Source organism: Brachyhypopomus gauderio, chromosome 7, assembly GCF_052324685.1.
Source record: "Brachyhypopomus gauderio isolate BG-103 chromosome 7, BGAUD_0.2, whole genome shotgun sequence".
Classification (NCBI taxonomy): domain Eukaryota; kingdom Metazoa; phylum Chordata; class Actinopteri; order Gymnotiformes; family Hypopomidae; genus Brachyhypopomus; species Brachyhypopomus gauderio.
In genome coordinates this window covers 24,574,923-24,592,975 of record NC_135217.1, presented here as the reverse complement: position 1 = coordinate 24,592,975, position 18,053 = coordinate 24,574,923, and positions in this window count along the sequence as shown.

Here is an 18,053-nt window from a genome sequence, read left to right as displayed (position 1 = left end):
CAACGCCGCGGGCAGACCTTTGAGAAGGGAGAGGAGCCGTCTTCCTGCCCATCATGCCTCTTCTTCTGAGACCCTGCTGATACACAAGGGTTTGCAGTTCCACACTGAAATCCTTCAAGAAAAGTGGTGAATGACCGGCACATGTGGACTCTTATCATTTTTTAATCATGTTTCATTTTCCCTCATTGTTGTTTAGCCAGACATCTGCACCCTGAAGGAAGAACCAACCAAGCTTGAGTGGTGGGTAAACGCGTTGGTGAAGACAGGATTGTATCTGCAGGATTGTACGTGACTGTTCCACTTTTCATCCTGCTCTCCTCTGTCCTGGTCCTATGGAGGCCAGTAGGGGGCGTGTCCTGTGTCTTGGAGAAAGGGTTGGGTTCCTGTACACCATCTCTACTACTGCATCTGAGTCTTCTGCCTGAACAGAGCTCACCTTGGTTGGCTGTATGGGTTTTTGTTTTGATGCTTAACTCCTCAACCCTACAACTACAACTAAAGATGGAAATAGGTGCAGATGAAGGACTAATGTGCATAATATGTTATAGTTTTGGTTAAGGTTTAAATAAAGGTTAAGGGAACTCACTTATCCAATAGCTCACTGTAGGTTACGGGATATAATTAACCAACTTCACAAAGTTCCTTGCTATAAACAGTAGCCTGCTTTGTCAGAGGTTTACTATACAGCTACAGTTACTAAGGGGTTGGCATATAAAACGTATGCAACAGATTAAGTATTTTATAGGGAATAGGTGTTATTATACATTTACCTTTATCTGATACTTATTAGGAGTTAATCTGGCCTGCTATAGATATAACCAAGAAAAGTTGGTTAAGCAATTAACTAGATTTATCTATTAACAACTAGATTAATTTATTATCAAACAGTACTATTTTAATCAATGTATGAAAGGTTATTCTCATGGAAACAGTTATACAGACCAGTGCAGGGTGTCTCAAGGTGCAAGAAAGCAGAGGAGAAGAAAGGAAAACAGAAGAAGAGACCCTACACCAAACTTCTCTTCGTTTAACACCCGTCGCATATCAAAGGTAATCAAAGGTAATCACTGCAGTTATCAAAAACAGGTTAATCTGTGGGAATCTGTTTGATGGTATAACCAACATAGTATATTTACCCACAGGACCCCCACCTCTGTGTCTCTACCTTCTTTCTGAACTGAAAACGCGGTCTTTCCCACTACACAACATGCTGCAAAATGAGTCCAAGCAAGCCTGGCAAACAGATAAACCAAAACACAAACGGTCAGTTTTAGCCCATTTCAATGGGGACTCCTTGAGTCACACTTCCCCCACGATGCCTATGTATGACCTCCAGGGAAAGACCACCCTCTGTTGCCACCCATGGTTTAACACAGGAACATCAAATCCTGCATCCCGCACAGAAACATTCTGACACTTCTGCATGGCCTTGACCTGTTCGCCCTGTGAGTGACCGGCAGACAAGGCACAGGGTCTGGTTCAGGTAGGGTGTCAAGAAGTAGCATGTGTTTATTTAATCCCCATGTAGAGGCAAGATAACTATTTACAGAAACAAACCAAGACAAAAAACCCAAAATGTGATAGTTCACAAGTTCCTCACATCAATTGTCACACTGCACAATTCGAGCATCAAGATCATTTCTTACTTTCAGCATTACATGCCCCCCCCCCCATCAGGCCTTTTATAGTGCTACACAGGAAGTGGTGTGATGTCACTTCCTGGATTTTTGGTGGGAAACCCAACACATAAAAGCACTCTACAGAACCCAATCTGTTTTCTCAACAAAACAACATGGCTGCCTTTCTCTGCATAACAGTCACCGGTATTGCTCAAATAAAATGAACATTTTTCATTACATACATTATATAGCCTAACCTTTCATTTTTTCTGTGCAGGTTCAGCTTACCTTGGTAAGCTAATATTACTCAATAAAAAGTAAATTGCATCCTATGTGTCTTCATTTAGTTATTACCTTACAACATAATGAAACCAATGTCCATACTTATGTTGTGTACATTGTGGTGAAGGGTAGCTCCATCACACGCCCCATTTGGGTGCCAGCAGGTTTCGTGCTTATGAGATTGTAGGTCAATGTCTAGGAAATGACCTGCAGAAGCTTCTTTTGTCAGGTTCTCAACAGCTTACTGGTCATCTGGAGAGGTGCAGCTACGGTGGTCTTATTTTATCCATGATTCTTTGGGTTTACAGTATGTCCTCTGAAAGAATGTTTTGAACACATCCAGCATTTGGCAAGGAACATTGTAGGAGTCCTCCACCCAGAAATATTAATGAAATCGGAGCTGGCTGAAATTATGCTAGCTGCTCCTGACTAGTTAGTTGATGTTTTGTTTTTGTGTTTATAGGTGACGTATTCCTTGAAACTTCTTACCTCAAGTCTGAAACGGCTTGTTTTAGAAGTGGATGCTAGTTTTGGCTGCAATTTCCTCTTCTTTTCCACTGTACACAGTGTGACATGTACTCATGTATTTAACCATTTAAATACATTTCTGCCCATATCAGAGTTGGCCTCAGTGGGAATATGCTGATATGTGGCCAGTTGGTCTTTTGCTGGTGAACCTACATCAGCATGTTCTATCTAGAGCCTTTCTCTGGCATATCTCTGCAAGGCATCATGGGTATATGATCAAAGTTCCACAGCAAGCAAAAATGATCATTTGAGTAACCTCATTTTTAATTTTTACAAATTGATTGTCTTATGCACATAGTTGATTAGGGAAATTAAAAAGAGGGTCACAAACTATAATGGATGATTTCTGATAAATTGATGTCCTAATTCAGCCTATTTGACATGAGTGCTTTAATTCGCCTAAATGCATTATGAACCTAAAATAGATTTATGAGGAAATGGTAAAGTGCAATCTGTGCAGACTTACTGTGATTATAGTTAAGGGTTCATACTCTCATGCAGCAGTGGAATTCTTTTAGAATTATGGGAGATTTCTGAGAAACTGATAACCAATTTCTGAGAAATTTATTTCCAAGCCTTAACAATATTAAGACTTCAATGTGGATTTTTGAAAAGTGGTACAGCAGAATCTGTCTACATTTGCACCGGGGGATAAACAAAGACTACCCACTCTTGGGTGGTAGTAGAATTTTTTTGGCATCATGGGAAAATTCAGACAAATAGGAAACCACAGTCTCATATATATATATATATATATATATATATGTGTGTGTGTGTGTGTGTGTGTGTGTGTGTGTGTGTGTAATGTATTGTGTATATATACTCTGCTCAAAAAAATAAAGGGAACACTTAAACAACACAATATAACTCCAAGTCAACCACACTTCTGTGAAACCAACCTGTTCAGTTAGGAAGCAACACTGATTGTGAATCAATTTCACCTGCTGTTGTGCAAATGGAATAGACAACAGGTAGAAATGAGAGGCAATTACAAGACCCCCCCTATAAAGGAGTGGTTCTGCAGGTGGGGACCACAGACCACTTCACAGTACCTATGCTTTCTGGCTGATGTTTTGGTCACTTTTGAATGTTGGTGGTTCTTTCACACTAGTGATGGGCAAATGAAGCCTCTTGAAGCAATGAAGCTTTCCAACCCTTTGCTTTGCAAAAAGGTTCATTACTCGAGGCTTCATTCATCACTCACTAGTGACATCTGCTGGTGAAACTGTAACAGCCTCGTCATTCAGTTGGATCATACTTTCAACAATTTGTAAATGCAATATTGTCACAAAGTTTCCATCAAACTCATGTTTAGTAACAGGAGAATCAATTAAATCATACTTAATTGTCATGTTTTAATTATTAAAATGATATGTTGTACTTTACTATATTGGGAATTAAGTGGTTGTTGAGGCAGACTGAATATTTTGAGTTAGAAACTGATTAAAAAAAAACAGAATGTGTTTTAAATAATTGCTTCTTGGGGGTTCTAGATCTGGTTTGGCAGTCATGGCCTGGTGGTTAGGGAAGGGAAGTGATTAGGGAACTGGTCTTGTAACCGGAGGGTCATGGGTTCGATTCCCAGACCTGAGGCCATGACTGAGGTGCCCCTTAACCCTCAATTGTTCACTTATATAAAAATGAGATAAAATGTAAGTTGCTCTGGATAAGGGTGTCTACCAAATGTAAAATGTTTTTAACATTACAAATAAGGTTTGCCTCTTCCAATGGTTTTTAGTCTGTTTTTGATGTGTGAATCTGATGTACATCCTGATCAAACAAAAAGAATTTAGAACGTTCCAGATTTTTAATTTAACCACCTTCTACAACACGAAGCAACAGGGTTCATAGCGCTTTTATTTAGAAAAACGATACGCAAACTGAAGCAATGACGTGGCCGATGTAATGCGAGGCCTCGTTTGTTGCTGATCACGTGATTTTGCTCAATCTAACACAAGCTCCGAAGCGGGGCTTCATCGGACAAGCCCCTTTTTACTCGGTACACGCTTCGAAGCGTAGCTTCAGATGTCCCATCACTATTTCACACTCGTGGTAGCATGAGACGGACTCTACAACCCACACAAGGGGCTCAGGTAGTGCAGCTCATCCAGGATGGCACATCAATTCGAGCTGTGGCAAGAAGGTTTGTTGTGTCTGTCAGCGTAGTGTCCAGAGGCTGGAGGCGCTACCAGGAGACAGGCCAGTACACCAGGAGACGTGGAGGAGGCCGTAGGAGAGTAACAACCCAGAAGCAGGACCACTACCTCCGCCTTTGTGCAAGAAGGAATAGGAGGAGCACTGCCAGAGCCCTGCAAAATGACCTCCAGCAGTCCACAAATGTGCATGTGTCTGCACAAATGTTTAGAAACCGACTCTATGAGGATGGTATGAGGGCCCGACGTCCACAGATGGGGGTTGTGCTCACAGCCCAACACCGTGCAGGATGCTTGGCATTTGCCAGAGAACACCAGGATTGGCAAATTCGCCACTGGCGCCTTGTGCTCTTCACAGATGAAAGCAGGTTCACACTGAGCACGTGACAGACGTGACAGAGTCTGGAGACGCCGTTGAGAGCGTTCTGCTGCCTGCAACATCCTTCAGCATGACCGGTTTGGCAGTGGGTCAGTAATGGTGTGGGGAGGCATTTCTTTGGAGGGCCACACAGCCCTCCATGTGCTCACCAGAGGTAGCCTGACTGCCATTAGGTACAGAGATGAGATCCTCAGACCCCTTGTGAGACCATATGCTGGTGCGGTTGGCCCTGGGTTCCTCCTAATGCAGGACAATGTTAGACCTCATGTGGCTGGAGTGTGTCAGCAGTTCCTGCAAGATGAAGGCATTGAAGCTATGGACTGGCCCGCCCGTTCCCCAGACCTGAATCCGATTGAGCACATCTGGGACATCATGTCTCGCTACATCCACCAATGTCACGTTGCACCACAGACTGTCCAGGAGTTGACGGATTCTTTAGTCCAGGTCTGGGAGGAGATACCTCAGGAGACCATCCGCCACCTCATCAGGAGCATGCCCAGGCGTTGTAGGGAGGTCATACAGGCACGTGGAGGCCACACACAATACTAAGCCTCATTTTGACTTGTTTTAAGGACATTACATCAAAGTTGGATCAGCCTGTAGTGTGTTTTTCCACTTTAATTTTGTGTCTGGCTCCAAATCCAGGCCTCCATTGGTTAATAAATTTGATTTCCATTGATGATTTTTGTGTGATTTTGTTGTCAGCACATTCAACTTTGTACAGAACAAAGTATTCAATGAGAATATTTCATTCATTCAGATCTAGGATGTGTTATATGAGTGTTACCTTTATTTTTCTGAGCAGTATATAATATTTAATGTATATACAGGGCAGTCATGGCTTGGTGGTAGGGAACTGGTCTTGTGACCGGAGGGTCGTGGGTTCGATTCACAGACCTGAGGCCATGACAGGTGCACTTGAGCAAGGCACCTAACCCCAACTGCTCCCCAGGCTAGGGCTGTTCACCGCTCTGGGCACATGTGATCCACAGCCCCCTAGTAATCACTAGTGTGTGTGTGTTCTAACTGCACAGATGGGTAAAAAGCAGAGGACAAATTTCGATTGCAGTGAAAAATCACAATTGACAAAATATGGCACAATTACATTTTTATTTACATTTTATATATAATGTATGTATATGTACACACAACAAGTATGTGATGACTATGACGGACTTCTATACAAAATGTGTTGTTGCTGAGCCACTGCAATCTAAGATCGCAAGTAAAGTGTCAGCTGCAATCATTAAGAAGCTGTAGCCTACTTGTTCGGCATGGTCCAGGGAAGAGAATTTGTTAATAAGGTTAATATTCAGTATAACTTAACTCTTATATTATCATATTTACCATATCACATTTTACATTTACATTTTTACTTTGATATTTACACAGCTGAACGAGAAATTATTTGCAGCTCGCAATATTAAACATGCAGTTTCGAGTGCAGGTGATGAGGTGTTGATATTCCAAAACCCCAATAAAAAACACAGAAAAGACACCCTTGCAGACCGGCACCAAGGGCCTTTTTCTGTAGATACCATCGCTGCTAAAGGTGTGGCAACTGTGGTGAAAGACAAAGGGACTCGTTGCTGCATTAATGTCTCACGTCTTAGGCCTTTCTACGGATTGAAAAGTAAGGTTTAAAGAGTTTTGTAGTCATTGGTGTGCAAGATTATTGCAGATTGGGAAATTTCTACTCTTAATAATATAAGTTATTAAATATTTCTCTTGTCAGATTATGGACCAACCAAATTCGTGTCACATCAGGACCATGAATACTGGACACCGAAAAATTCTGACCATTTATATGCTTTCTCTGGGAAGAAATGGGAAAAAGACTGGGGCCCTATTGAAGAAAAACTGGAGTCACTTTCATCTAAACTCATCATGTGAACTTCGCTTCCTCACATTACTTAACTCTCACTGAGGTTTTCTTGAGTCTCGGATTAAACCGATGCATGGAATCTACTGTATATATTATATATGTTGCAGAATGTTTACTCTAAGAAAAATCTAACTAAATTGATTTTGTTTGCATTTTACTCTGTTTTGTTTTTATAGATTGGGAATGGAGGTTTTAAGCTCATCACTGCGAAGACATGTAATCAAGAGTCAAATTATTGTTTTGTGAGTTTAATGTCCTTTTTTTGTATGGGTATTTTTATACAGTTCCTAATTCTTTTTTTAAATAGGGCAAAGATGTTCACATCGTTGTCATGTCCAGCTCCGCCCTCCTTCCCAGTCTTGTGTCGTCTGCCTTAGCCCCGCCCTGTTTTTCCTGTTACCTGTCCGTCACGCCCTGTCCTCAGTGTTTCACCTGCGTCTCATTTTTCCTCCCCGTCCCACGGTATTTAATCCCCTCTGTCTTATCCTCTTGTTGTCGGTCATTGGGTTTCTAAGGTTTTCTGTACGGTCCTGTGTTCTCGTGTCTCCGCGTCCTCTAGCCTGATCTTCCCGTTCTCTAGTCTGGTTCGTGTTGTGTTGTCTTCCTCGTGTGATTCTTTCTCGTTTTCATTGCCATTGTCTCCCCTCCTTTCGTCTAGTGTTCTCCAGTTATTTCTGTATATATTTCATGTTGTTCCTTGCCCTGCTTAGTCCCCTCGTCTAGTATTTTCCCCTTGCGTATATAGTTCTCTGTTGTGCGTTCTCAGCGTCTGCATTTGTTTCCCCTGTCAGTCCTATCTTCCAATGTATGTTAGTGTAGCGTAGCGTTCGTTTTCATTCCCCGGTGTCATTTATCTAGTACGTTATTTAGCATTATGTTTGTTTGGTTCGTCTGTCCTGGTTATTTTGTGTTACAGCCATTTTGCATACACTTATTATTTTTTATTAGTTAATTTGATTTTGTGTCAAATGCAGAAATGTTGTGTTTTGTGATATTGGATTTCGCCATTTTTATTTTTCTTTGGATAATGAAGCACCTGAGTTTTTGGTCACGAGGGTAAAGGTTATATGACGTAGGATAGTTTGGAGAAACGTAAGTGGGAAGCTTGGTAAACACATTTTTTTGACCACGCTTTAATTTGACCATTTTCATTATATGCAGTTAAGAATGACGGATCATGGATTATATCAACATTTCCCTTGTACACAATAAATAAGTTTTATTTCAACGGAATCGGAGAGTGTGCGTTAATAATGCCGGGCTTCTCAGCATTGGACGAATGGACAGAACATAAAGTCAAAAAAATGTTCTAGGAGTTTTTGGAGTCACGGACCGGAAAATGGAATCATGGATCTGTGGTGTGGAAGCTCCGGCTGTGGCGGCGAGTCGTGAGTAAACTGGTGTTTGAGTAAGTTTGGGCCGCTGCGCTAAGGAAAACTTTACAGATCATTGATACAGTCTGGGGAAAGACAGAATAATGCTGGGACACGTAATGAACGAGGATGAGGAGGTCATCAAAAGAGAAAAACAACTGTTTAAATTAATTGTATCTCGTAGAGGAAAACTGGGTGTCCTTACATGAAAAAGCAACGAAATAAACGCTTTAATAGAAGCTGGCGACACTGTAGATGAAGTGCAACAGCAGCTTGTAGCTTTCCGTGATTATATGGTGGAGTTTACAGAGTTACATGAACTTGTCCAGTCTTTATTGTCTGATGAAGAAAAGGAACACGATCAAAGCGATTGGTTTGAACCAAAGTTGGCGCATTATGAGTTTCTAAGTGGTGTCGAATTTTGGCTACATGCTGATTCCGTGGGTGAGCAACCTGTACAAGTTGTAGCCGATATTATAACGTCGCATGACAGTGTTTCCCAAGCGGCGGAAAAGGCCGTCAGTAACGCATCAAACGCATCAAGTCGGGCCAGTAAAGTGTCCAGCGCTCTGTCCGCAGCACGAGTACAATGCGCTGTATTGGCCGCGCAGTCTCAATTAATGGATGAGCAAATTGAGTTGGACATGGAAGAAGCGCACATAAAAGCAAAGAAAGAAAAGCTCAAATTGCAGACCAAAATAGCCAGGCTGAGGCTAAATTAAAAGTGCTATTATCAGAATAACAAAATGAAGATGCGGAGATCAGTACTCTTGCAGGTTTGTCCAGAAAATCAACTGAATATATTACTCCAACGACAGAAAAAAGGGTTCAAGCAAAACAAAGAGCGTGTTCTGACCAACTATTTATAATACAACACTCTACTCCATCTCGGGGTACAGTGGAGACACAAAAAGCAAAGGAAAGTCCAAGAGGCATTAAACACATAAGCGAGGAAAACCCACTTCTTGATGTCCTAAATAGACAAAATGAAATTACAGAGCTGTTGGTGAAGCAACATGCATTGTCTCAATTACCACAGAGAGAGATTCCTGTCTTTCACGGTGACCCGCTTCAATTTAGCTCTTTTATCAAAGCTTTTGAGCGGACTATCGAAGCCAAAACGGACAGCACACAACAAAGGCTGTACTACCTAGAGGCCAGGAAAAGCCAATAAGCAGCTGAAGAATTACTGGCATAGAAGTTGCAGCATTGGACAGTGACCAATTCCTTAAACTACCTGATGTATTTACACAGACTTCAATTCCAGTTACATGTGACAACATTCCAAAAGACATAGACATAAAGGCATGGCCTTACCTTAAGGATGTTAAACTGACATTTGTTAAAGGATGTTAAATTGATGCTAGCATTAGGCTGCTAATAGGTGTCAATGCACCAAGAGCCTTGGAACCTTGGCAAATAATAAACAGTGTAGGTGATGGGCCCTATGCTGTTAAGACCCTTCTTGGCTGGGTTGTCAATGGCCCACTTAGCTTTGGAGCAAATGGAAAGGATAATTACTCTGTACAGGTCAATAGGATCCATTGCGAATTTGGAAAGCTTGTTAATAGAACATTACAATCATGAATTCATGGAACAGCATCATGGAGAAAAGTACGAATTGTCACAAGAAGATCAGCGGTTTTTGAAGATAGCTTCAGAGTCAGCTGAACTTAAAAATAGTCACTATCACTTGAGACTTCCATTTCGCAACCCCAATGTGATGATGCCCAACAATAAGCAAATAGTTCACCAAAGAGCTCAGCATCTGTTAAAGAAGTTTGCAAAGAATCCAGCATTCTATGACGAATATAATACCTTTATGAATGACATCATGACTAAAGGTTATGCTGAAACTGTTCCCAAAAGTGAATTGCAGCCTGAGACTGGAAGAGTGTGGTATGTGTTTGGTGTTTATCATCGTCGCAAAAAGACGCTGCATGTGGTGTTTGTGCAGCAGTGTTTGGTGGAACCTCTCTAAACAAAGAACTGCTCCAGGGCCCTGATCTGACAAATACCCTGCTGGGTGTTTTGCTTCGCTTTCATCATGGCCCCGTTGCCTTCATTACTGATATAGAAGGGATGTTTCATCAGGTCCGGGTTGCAAAGGAAGACCTTAACTTCCTGCGCTTTCTTTGGTGGCCAAATGGAGACCTTTCTAAGGATCTTGAAGAGCACAGAATGACTGTGCATGTTTTTGGAGCCGTATCATCACCAAGCTGTGCAACTTTTGCTTTGCTTAAAACAGCAGATGATCATCAAGATGAATATGCAGAAGAGGTAACAAATACCATTCGACAAAACTTTTATGTCGATGATTGTTTGAAAGCTGTTGACAGTAAAGAGCAGGCTGTGTTTTTATATCAACAGCTCACTGAACTATGCTCAAAAGGTGGCTTTCGATTGAATAAGTGGATCAGCAATGAATGTGCTATGCTCTCTGCCATTCCTGAAAAGGATAAAGTAAAGGCAGTGAGAACCCTGGATCTAATGTAGGAGCAGCTACCAATGGAAAGAGCACTTGGGGTACAGTGGGATGCCGAAAAGGATGTCTTTATATTTTGCATAGCCATCAAGCCACATCAAATAACAAGAAGGGGCATTTTGTCCATCGTTTGCTCGATTTATGACCCCTTAGGCTTTTTGGCGCCCATTATTCTCGTGGCAAAACAAACTGTACAAAATTTATGTAAGCTGAAACTCGGCTGGGATGAGAAAATACCACAAGATGTAGCATGCACGTGGGAAAAGTGGCTTGCGTCGCTTCACCTTCTCGATGCTTTTAGCGTTGACAGAAGTTTTTACCCTAAAGGCTTTGGTGATATTACATGTGCACAGCTGCATCACTTCTGTGATGCTAGTGAGGTGGGCTACGGCGCAGTCTCCTACCTTCAGCTCACAAACGCTAAGAATGAGGTCCATGTGTCTTTTGTTTTTGGAAAAGCTAAAGTAGCACCATTAAAGTGTACTACTATTCCCAGATTGGAGCTAGCAGCAGCTGTTCTAGCTGTACGACTGGATCACATGTTGGAAACAGTTGCAATTCTCTTTAGTAGAGTCTGTCTTTTGGTCAGATAGCACAACAGTTCTACAGTACATTGCAAACACAAGCAAAAGAATCAAGACGTATGTTGCAAATCGAGTCTTGATTATTCATTCCATTTTGAAGGTGAATCAGTGGAGATATATTTCTTCGAATGAGAACCCAGCCGATGCAGCTTCACGTGGCTTATCAGCTAAAGCTTTCCTTCAGTGCAAAATGTGGATCACTGGACCAGCGTTTCTTTGTGACCTCTGTCATTGTCCAGGAATAGTTAAAATGGACATTGTTCAAGATAATGATCCTGAGATCAAGCAAAAAACCTCTGTTAATACTGCAACTGTTGAGCTTATGGAAGAGTCTTGTTCCATGAGAAGGCTACTTTCTTATTTTTCCAATTGGAAAACCCTGAAACGGGCAGTGGCCTGGCTCTTAAATGTAAAAATCTGAAATACAGATGTGAAGAAGGAAAAAGAACAAACAACGCAGATTCCAAAATCAGTTCCAATGTTGACAAAAAAGGACTGACTAACCAACTTTCGTTGGAGGATCTTGACAAAGCAGAGAAGTCAATCATTGTACTGGTGCAAAGACAACACTTCTCTGAGGAAATCTCAGATTTGAGCAATGGAAAATCCATAAAGAAATGCAGTCATCTGCGTAAACTGGATCCTGAAATAACAGATGGTATCCTTAGAGTAGGTGGTCGGCTGAGCAAATCCGCATTACCTGAAGAGGCAAAACATCCTGCCATTTTACCTAAGAATAGCAACGTTTCAGAACTTGTTCTCCGTTATGTACATGAGAAAGTTGGCCATAGCGGTCGAAATCACATGCTGTCCACACTTCGACGACAGTATTGGATTCCTCATGCCAACTCCTTGGCTAGAAAGATCATCAAAGAATGCATGACATGCCGTCGACGGTATCAGAAACCAGGAGAACAAAAAATGTCAGACCTTCTATCCGATAGACTTTCAACGGACCTACCTCCATTCACTTTGGTCGGAATGGATTACTTTGGACCTATTGAGGTTAAAAGAGGAAGACATACCATTAAAAGATATGGTGTTCTTTTCACATGTTTAACATGTCGTGCTATCCACTTAGAAGTGGCTCATACTCTTGACATAGATTGCTGTATCGATGCAATAAGAAGGTTTATTTGTCAAAGGGGACAAGTCAAAGAAATAAGGTCAGATAATGGAACGAACTTCATAGGTGCAAACCGTGAGCTAAAACAAGCCATGCAAAATTTTAATCAAAACACAGTCAAGACAACACTTGCACAGGATGGCCTAAAATGAACTTTTAACCCACCTTACGGAGCACACCATGGTGGCGTCTGGGAACGTCTTGTACAGCAGATTAAAAGCATCCTGTGTTCTGTCATTAAGCAACAGACAGTTGATGATGAATCTCTCAGCACCATATTTTGTGAAGTTGAGGCTATTCTGAATGATCGACCAATAACACCGTCCAGTGATGACCCACACCATCTTGAGGCGCTAACACCAAACCACCTACTGCTGTTGAAAGGGAAACCCACTCTACCACTTGGATTGTTCGATAAACAGGAGACTTACGGAAGACGACGGTGGAAACAGGTTCAATATATTAGTGATCTGTTTTGGAAAAGATGGGCTAAAGAGTATCTTACTTTAATGCAGCTCCATCAAAAATGGCACAAACCACGCCGAAGTTTCTCAGTCGGGGACCTAGTCCTAATAGTAGACGATTCAGCCCCTAGAAATTCATGGTGTACAGGAAGGATTGTGAAAACTATGCAAGATGTCAATGGGTTTGTGCGCAGAGTACGTGTCAAAACACGAACTAATGAATTGGAAAGGCCCATCACCAAGTTATGCCTTTTACTTGAGGCTGAACGTATGTAATTGCTTTTAGTGGTTTAGACTTTTGCTAAATGGACACATTGATGTATCAGTCGTGGTATGTATCATCCTTCAAACCGTGGATGCTTAAAGAGAAAGATCGAATGGACATTCACAATGAACTTTGAGACATGTATTTAAATGGAACTGTGTTCTTGTCACGTCTAGTCCCTCCCTCCTCCCCGGTCCGGCCCAGTTTTCCCCGTTCTCAGGATTTCTCCCTCTATGTGTCACGCCCTGTCTTTAGTGCCCGCACCTGAGTCTCATTACACATCCCTGGTTCAGTGTATTTAATCCCCGTGGTTTTTCACTCCCGTGTCGGTCATTGTTTGTATGTGAGTCCTTCCGTGTTTTCCCTGCTCTTGATTCTCTGCCTTGTCTCCGCCGGTTCTTAGATTAAATGTATATGTTTCTCGTAGCCCTGCCCTCCCGCTCTGCGTATTCTGTCCTAGTTTAAATGTTGTAATATTCATCGGTTTCCCATCTCCTAAGTTCATCCCTAGTTTCGTTTGTATTGCCTAGTTAGTGTTCGTCTGTAGCCTTGCCCTGTTGGTTGTGTCTCTCTCTCCCCGTTTGCTGCTCTCTCCCTCTCCGTCACTCCTTTACGTGTTCTTAGTGCATCGCGTACGTGTTTTCCCTAGTTGTTTTCTTCCCTGTTCAGAGTATCTTTTCTCTGTCTTGTTTCTCCTGTATGCATTCTCTGTTTCAGTGTAGTGGTGTTTAGTCGTCTTACTCATGTTTTGTTCTATTCCTTAGTAACTCTGTTTGCCATCTGGTCGTTTGTATGTTTTCCGCTACGTGTGTTTTGGTGTCCTTAGGTGTGGTTGTATATTTAGTCCGTGTCTTCTTTCATTTAATAAAAAACCTTAAAACTTGCGTTTGCGTCACGCCCCTCCCGCTACAACGTTACAGAATGACCGACCCAAAAGTGACGCAGCAAGAATCGAGTCCAGCTGACTCCCTTGTGAATCCAGAAAAGGATTATTTCAGTGCGAGGCTCGAGAATCTTCAAGCATTTCTTGTGAGTGACTCGAAGGGCAAACCTATTGCGCTTCCTTCACTAGCCAGTCGACCAGAGGAATACGATGGGGAATCTACCACTGCAGACAGTTTTTACCTGCAATGTAACATGTACAACCAGTTACTTACCTGCCCCAGACCTCCGGAGAAAGTATTAGTGCTATTTTTTAGATCTCTGCTAAAAGGGAAAGCTCTGCAATGGGCGGACATCATATTGGCGAACCGTCAGGAGGAAGCGTGGACGGTGGCTGGGTTTACTGGACTAATGCGGACCAGATTTTCGGGGGTCTGTACCAAGCCCATTGCTCCACTGTACAGGGTGAGTACCGAAGTGCTTCCCCATGTATTTTTTGGGGGGTGCCGTGTTCAGGCCATGGGCCCTGATGACGTCTGCGCGGCGGCAATGCCCCCTGATGACGTCGCTCCTGTGACCGCGCCCCGCGATGACGCCGCTCCTGTGACCGCGCCCCACGATGACGTCGCTCCTGTGACCGCGCCCCGCGATGACGTCGCTCCTGTGACCGCGCCCCACGATGACGTCGCTCCTGTGACCGCGCCCCGCGATGACGTCGCTCCTGTGACCGCGCCCCGCGATGACGTCGCTCCTGTGACCGCGCCCCGCGATGACGTCTGCGCGGCGGCAACGACCCCTGATGACGTCGCTCCTGTGACCGCGCCCCGCGATGACGTCGCTCCTGTGACCGCGCCCCGCGATGACGTCGCTCCTGTGACCGCGCCCCGCGATGACGTCGCTCCTGTGACCGCGCCCCGCGATGACGTCGCTCCTGTGACCGCGCCCCGCGATGACGTCTGCGCGGCGGCAACGACCCCTGATGACGTCGCTCCTGTGACCGTGCCCCGCGATGACGTCGCTCCTGTGACCGTGCCCCGCGATGACGTCGCTCCTGTGACCGTGCCCCGCGATGACGGCGCTCCTGTGACCACGCCCTGCATTGACGGCGCTCCTGTGACCGCGACTGCTCCCCCTGATGACTGCGGTTTGGCGGCCGCTCCCCCCGATGACTGCGGTTCAGCAACCCCGCCTCTCGATGACATCTGCCCGGCTGTCTCGTCCCCCGGTGACGTCTGCCCTACTGCTCGGCTTCCCGAGGCCTCCTCGTCGCCCAAGCTCCCCAGGGCCTCCTCGTCGCCCAAGCTCCCCAGGGCCTCCTCGTCGCCCAAGCTCCCCAGGGCCTCCTCGTCGCCCAAGCTCCCCAGGGCCTCCTCGTCGCCCGTGCCCCCCAGAGTCCTGTCACAACCCCGACTTCATGGGATCACCCCTGTCTCCCAGGTCCCAGCGGCCCGTCGCCCGGCCTCCCAGGTCCCCGCGGCCCGTCGCCCGGCCTCCCAGGTCCCCGCGGCCCGTCGCCCGGCCTCCCAGGTCCCCGCGGCCCGTCGCCCGGCCACCCTGGTCCCCGCGGCCCGTCGCCCGGCCACCCTGGTCCCCGCGGCCCCTCAGCCGACCTCCCCGGTCCCCGCGGCCCCTCAGCCGACCTCCCCGGTCCCCGCGGCCCCTCAGCCGACCTCCCCGTTCTCCGCTGTCCCTCACCCGGACCTGCCGGCTCCCCTGGACGCTCCTCCGGCTCGGCCGGCTCCCCTGGACGCTCCTCCGGCTCGGCCGGCTCCCCTGGACGCTCCTCCGGCTCGGCCGGCTCCCCTGGACGCTCCTCCTGCTCCCCTGGCCGCTCCTCAATCTGCGCTGGCTCCCGCAGTGTCTGCTTTGCCCGCATGTGCGCCTGGGACTGATTCAGTGCCGGACAGTTTGGGTGCTGGCCCCCATGTCGGTCCTATTTTGCACTTGCCTGTGTTCCCTTTGTTGCCCTGTCCTCTTCCTGGCTTTCTGTTGGTCCCTGTTCCTGTGTGCGCTTCTGTCCGTGTCCACGTGCCTGTCCCTGTATCCGTCCTTGGTGGTGTCCTCCGTGTCCCTGTGCCTGTCTCTGTTCCCCAGATTGTTACTCACTTTGTTCCCGTCCCTGTCTCTGTCATCCTCCGCCTGTTTGCTTCTGCGTCCCGGTCTTCTCGGGTGTCCAGTCCTGTGCCCTTGACCCCATCCTGTCCGGCCCCCTTGGTTCCTCCTCCTGTGCCGGCCCCCTGTCCTGTCCCGTCGGGTCCCATGCCTGTGTCGCTGCCCGGTCCTTGTCCCGGTCCTCCCGTGCGTCTGGTGTCCGGTCCGTTGTGTCCGTCCTGCCCCGTGTCTGTTGTCCCTACCCCAGCCTCGCCTGCTCGTCTCCCTCTGTCATGGTGTCTCTGTCCCCGGTGTCTGTCCGGCCCTCCCTGTTTGGCGTGCCCCGGAGTTGCACGCCTTGAGGGGGGGTTCTGTCACGTCTAGTCCCTCCCTCCTCCCCAGTCCGGCCCAGTTTTCCCCGTTCTCAGGATTTCTCCCTCTATGTGTCACGCCCTGTCTTTAGTGCCCGCACCTGAGTCTCATTACACATCCCTGGTTCAGTGTATTTAATCCCCGTGGTTTTTCACTCCCGTGTCGGTCATTGTTTGTATGTGAGTCCTTCCGTGTTTTCCCTGCTCTTGATTCTCTGCCTTGTCTCCGCCGGTTCTTAGATTAAATGTATATGTTTCTCGTAGCCCTGCCCTCCCGCTCTGCGTATTCTGTCCTAGTTTAAATGTTGTAATATTCATCGGTTTCCCATCTCCTAAGTTCATCCCTAGTTTCGTTTGTATTGCCTAGTTAGTGTTCGTCTGTAGCCTTGCCCTGTTGGTTGTGTCTCTCTCTCCCCGTTTGCTGCTCTCTCCCTCTCCGTCACTCCTTTACGTGTTCTTAGTGCATCGCGTACGTGTTTTCCCTAGTTGTTTTCTTCCCTGTTCAGAGTATCTTTTCTCTGTCTTGTTTCTCCTGTATGCATTCTCTGTTTCAGTGTAGTGGTGTTTAGTCGTCTTACTCATGTTTTGTTCTATTCCTTAGTAACTCTGTTTGCCATCTGGTCGTTTGTATGTTTTCCGCTACGTGTGTTTTGGTGTCCTTAGGTGTGGTTGTATATTTAGTCCGTGTCTTCTTTCATTTAATAAAAAACCTTAAAACTTGCGTTTGCGTCACGCCCCTCCCGCTACAACGTTACAGTTCTGATGTGTGGCTATGATACCTATATTGTGGGACAATGTCAGAAATTACATGACTGTGTAAATTTGTGGTAATTTTGATATACCAAAATTAGGGGCCGGAATGTTACAGCCATTTTGCATACACTTATTATTTTTTATTAGTTAATTTGATTTCGTGTCAAATGCAGAAATGTTGTGTTTTGTGATATTGGATTTCGCCATTTTTATTTTTCTTTGGATAATGAAGCACCTGAGTTTTTGGTCACAAGGGTAAAGGTTATTTGACGTAGGATAGTTTGGAGAAACGTAAGTGGGAAGCTTGGTAAACACATTTTTTTGACCACGCTTTAATTTGACCATTTTCATTAAATGCAGTTAAGAATGACGGATCATGGATTATATCAACATTTCCCTTGTACACTATAAATAAGTTTTAATTCAACGGAATCGGAGAGTGTGCGTTAATAATGCCGGGCTTCTCAGCATTGGACGAATGGACAGAACATTTTGTTTCCTGCATGGATCAGGCATATCACTTTTTGCTATGCGTTGAGTTACAATTATTAAGATAGATATTCAGAGATTTTTGTCTGATTCTGATAGAACAAAATGATAAGTTGCCTATCTGGTCATTTTTAAATATGCCCAATGCAGGCCTCCAGGTAAGATGATTTTGAGACCCCTACTATATATATAAATGTATGTGTATGTATGTATATATCCGCAGTTACAATAATAACAATTATAATAATTTATATTATTATTATTTCTATTACTATTATTATTTAATTATTAATACTATTGTTATTGTTATTATTTTAAACTGTT